The sequence below is a fragment of the Chrysochloris asiatica genome, unplaced genomic scaffold (genome assembly GCF_000296735.1).
Source record: "Chrysochloris asiatica unplaced genomic scaffold, ChrAsi1.0 scaffold00307, whole genome shotgun sequence".
In the NCBI taxonomy this organism is placed as follows: domain Eukaryota; kingdom Metazoa; phylum Chordata; class Mammalia; order Afrosoricida; family Chrysochloridae; genus Chrysochloris; species Chrysochloris asiatica.
Genome location: NW_006408825.1, coordinates 810,748 through 814,976, shown reverse-complemented (window position 1 = coordinate 814,976; position 4,229 = coordinate 810,748). Strand labels below are relative to the sequence as shown.

The window sequence follows — 4,229 nt, the reverse complement described above, 5'->3', positions numbered from 1 at the left end:
GGCAGTGAATAAGACAGACTGAAGAAGAACTGAAGGCTTTGAATTATGGTGTGAGCGAAAACATTGAATAAACTGTAGATTTCTAGAAGAATGAACAAATCTATCTTAGATGAAGTACACCCAAAATGTTCCTAAGAAGCAAACATGGCAATACTTCATCTTAACTACTTTGGACATGTCATCAGGAGGGATGTGTCTTAGCAAAAAGACACTATGGTTGCTGAAGTAGAAGGTCAGCATAGAAGAGAAAGACCCTCAATGAGATGGACTGACACATTGGGTGCCCCAGTAGATGCAAACACAGCATCGGTAGTGACAACAAAGCACCATTGGCCAGAGTTGCATTCATTGCATGTATGCTTGGAACTGACTCTAAGGCACCTAACAACATATACAGTAATTGTGTCACTGACTTCTTTTAGCGGGTCACCAACAATCTGAGGTACGTGCTCTATGTTGATGGTTAGTTTTTTGCCTGACTCCAGTCTTTCGTAGCATGTAATAACCACTTATTTTTATATTACTCCTCTTGTGGGGATTGCTATAAACAATTCTGGGTTTGCTCTCCTTCTGATAGGCCTCCACTGTGTTAAATGTCACTTTGCGGTGCAGGTCTGTGATCTTGGACAGAGGGGCATTTAGGATCTGGGTCAGTAAGGAACCAAGGATATATGTCAACTCAATGAGTTAACATTAAAAACAAGGATGTGAACATCTCTTGCTCTCTAAAGGAGACTCTATTTCCTTCTATAGATGACAACATGAGAGGATTGTTGTTATTACTGTTAAGTGCTGTTGAGTCAGTTCCGACCCATAGCGACCCTGATAGGGTTTCTGAGGAGCGGCTGGTGAGCTTGAACTACCCACCCTGCAGTTCAAACAACTTTGCGGTCCGGCGCCTCAATAACAAAGTATAAGAGAAACTCTGTTGAAAACGGAATCTGTGGACTTGGATGATTACTCTGTGAATAAAAAGGAGAGTTTGGACAGAGGCACAGGTAGGTGATGTACCTGAACTTGAATGTGGGTGCTACAAGTGCATGCGACATAGGTTGTTGCTGTTTACTATTGAGTTGATTTTGACTCCTGGAAACCCCATGTATGCAGAGCAGAACTGTGCTTTATGTGTTTTTCAAGGCTGTGATGTCTTCCAAGGTGCCTCTGTGTGGATTTGAATCACTAACTTGTTGGCTAGTAGTTGAGTATTTAACTGTTGGTCCCACCAACAATAGCAATTCAGAAGACTGGGTATCTCTGAACAAATACATGAATGAAAGAATGGATAAAAAAGATGTTCATATGGTTAGTTATCAACTGTAAGGAGATGACAGCTGGCCTAATACAGCCTGAGAGTCTGAGGTAAGCAGGAAGATTGAGCGTGAATTAGAAAGGGCAGACCCAGACAAACAGGACCCCAGTGCCTCACTGTGTACACAAACATGGCAATACCCCATCATGCATTTGTCTGGGGCACAGGTGACGAGATTGTAGGCAATGTTGCCACCTCAAGGCCTGGGCTTAGCAGACTGTAGACGAGTGTGAGTTTCTTTCTCACAGGAGAGCTGTGGGGAGCTCCTAACAGAATCACAGGGGGCAGCCTAGCTTCACAACTTTTGACAGGCTGTGAACCACAAGGTCAGCAGTTCGAAACTACCAGCGGTTCCGTGGGAGAAAGATGAGGCACTCTGCTCCCGTAAAGATTTACAGCCTTGGAAACCCTGTGCCGGGTTGCTATGAGTCAGAACTGACTCCACGGCACTTAACAACAACAACAACAACAATGTGATCTTGCAGTTCTGGTGTGGTGCTGTGGGTTAATGTGCCAGACTGCAAAGCCATTTTAACTGTAAGGTTGGCTGTTCAAGCTCACCAGCTGCTCCTTGGAAACCCTACACAAGGTCACTATGGGTCGGAATCGACAACAACAATGTGATCTTGGATTTCTGGTGTGGCACTATAGGCTAAGCACTGGACTGCAAACCACAAGGTTGGTGGTTCAAACCCATCAGTTGCTCCTTGGTAACCCTATACAGTCATAATGAGTTGGAACCAACTCGACGGCATTTAACAACAACAATAATGTGACCCTGGGAGGTAGTAGTACTAACTCATAGGGTGTTGCAACAGCTTTACAAGACACAGGAGACCGTATCTTCAAGTGCAAAATTATTTTGATACCTTAGCACGAAGCTTAAAACCAACTGGTTTTCAGCAATGTGTTCTGGGTGAATGAAGCATCTATTAGTTTATTCTTGTACAAATTAGTGACAGAGGAAAGTTTTTCTGTTATTGCCAAGTTCGGTCAAGTTGGTTCTGACTCCTAGCCACCCTGGACTGGGTCTGTAAGAAGCAGCTGGTGGGTTTGAACTGTTGGCTTTCTAGTTAGCAGTCTAGTGCTTATCGTATACTGCAACACTAGAGAATGTTCTATTTATAGTTTTTGTTTGTTTGTTTTTTGCTTTATGGAGCATTGTTCAAATAAAGATATATGGATGGCAGATAATATTAAAAAGCAATCATTTTCAACTTATCTAAGCCCTCAGATACAAGATGTTGGCAATGGATCAGTCAGTCCTGAAATATACAACTCCTAACTCTGCCCATGTTCTGGTTTATGCTGTCCGTGTATTTCAGCTTCGTCCTGAAATCTTGTCAATCTCTGATGCTCTTCTTCCAGAAAGAGAATAAATCTTAGAGTTAGAAAACCTTGAATGAATATATAATCCACATTACTTGGTTTCAATGACTCAAAATACATCTGGGCACTTTGTGTGCCGTGGATGTAAAACAAAACAGGAACAGACAAACAAACTCATTGCCACTGAGTCTCTTCTCACTCATAGTGATCCTGTGGTGGTCCCTGAGGCAGTGGTGGTGGGGCGCCCTGTAGGACAGAGTAAAATTGTCCTGTAGGCTTTCCAAGGCTGTCATCTTACTGGACGCAAACTATCAGGCACATTTTGCTGCAGAGTGATTGGTGGGTTTGAACCGCACACCATTCAGTTAGCAGCCAAGTGCTCTACCAGGGTTCCTCATGGATGTACCTGTCTGCCGTTTAATAGAAATCTGGCACCCTCTTCTGGATACATAAAAACATATTGCATTATTTCCAAGAGTTGGGTGATAATCACATGAAGACCAAACCACAGCTGAACAACTCCATCCCACTTGCTCCCTAGCACTTCAATTGGGCTTGATTGAACTGTGATCTCCATGACAACATGTCTAATTTTGTGTGAAATCACTAGGGCTATAGGTCATCATATTTTAATGGAATTCAGGGATCCTCTTGCATTTATGGGAACAAAGATCCTATTAAATCATGGCTCTAAAGTCAGGGCTTTGGGATGTGAGACTTGCTAGAGGCCTTAGAGGAATTTGCAAATGTTGCACCAATACCAGAGCCCTAAAGTGATCAAATTTCAAAGTAATAGTGTCAGCTTACTTTTCAGACTCTAGGATCAGGTCAGTAGGCAAGGCTGATGAAGCAGAATGAGTACTTGATACAGACAATGTTTGTAGCAATTCAAACTTAATGGAGGAAGAGTTAAATTCCTTGTAGAAAGTATACTCTTGCTTTCATCTTTGCAATTAAGGAATGTCATCTTTAAAGAAAGCTCTCACCTGCTAAGGTTCTGTAAACATTCCCGTGAACTTGTAATTTAAGAGTTATTTTCACATAGACCAATTTCTGTGGCCCTGAATTAGTGAAACTTACCAGGACACCACATTTCAATTTAAAACATTAGATAATGCCTTGAACCACGTGAGTGGCATTTCAACATTGTGAACACAGAGGCCTGAAAGTCATCATTCTCAGAACATCTGCATTAATTTCTCCAAAAGCACAAAGTAAGGAATTAAAAATTAAGTTTCAAGGGGAAATGAAATCTATTGACATTGTCTGGTTTTCAAAGCAGTGTTGCATCAGTTGATAATGCATTCCAGTGATCACTATAGAAGCTGGTGTTTAGTACCTTGGAGTCAGTTTGAACTCATAGCAATCCTTTTATAAGGTTTCCAAGGAGTGGCTGGTCGGGTCGAACTGACAACCTTGCAGTTAGCAGTTCAGTGCTTAGCTTATGGTGCCACATCAGTGCTCCAAAAAAGTTTACTGAAAACAATTGAAAGACAATAGAACTTTTTGAAGAAACATCAGTGGGCATTGAAATCTACTGTCATGTAAGTGTGTGAACTGATACATGTTGTAAATATATGTTGTTGTTGTT

General features: G+C 41.8%; 1 protein-coding gene across 1 annotated transcript in view; it reads right to left on the bottom strand.

The window, feature by feature from the left end:
* The window catches only part of ADAMTS16 (ADAM metallopeptidase with thrombospondin type 1 motif, 16), a 253,436-nt gene that overhangs the window by 130,824 nt on the left and 118,383 nt on the right, over window positions 1-4,229 (bottom strand). The window lies entirely within an intron of this gene.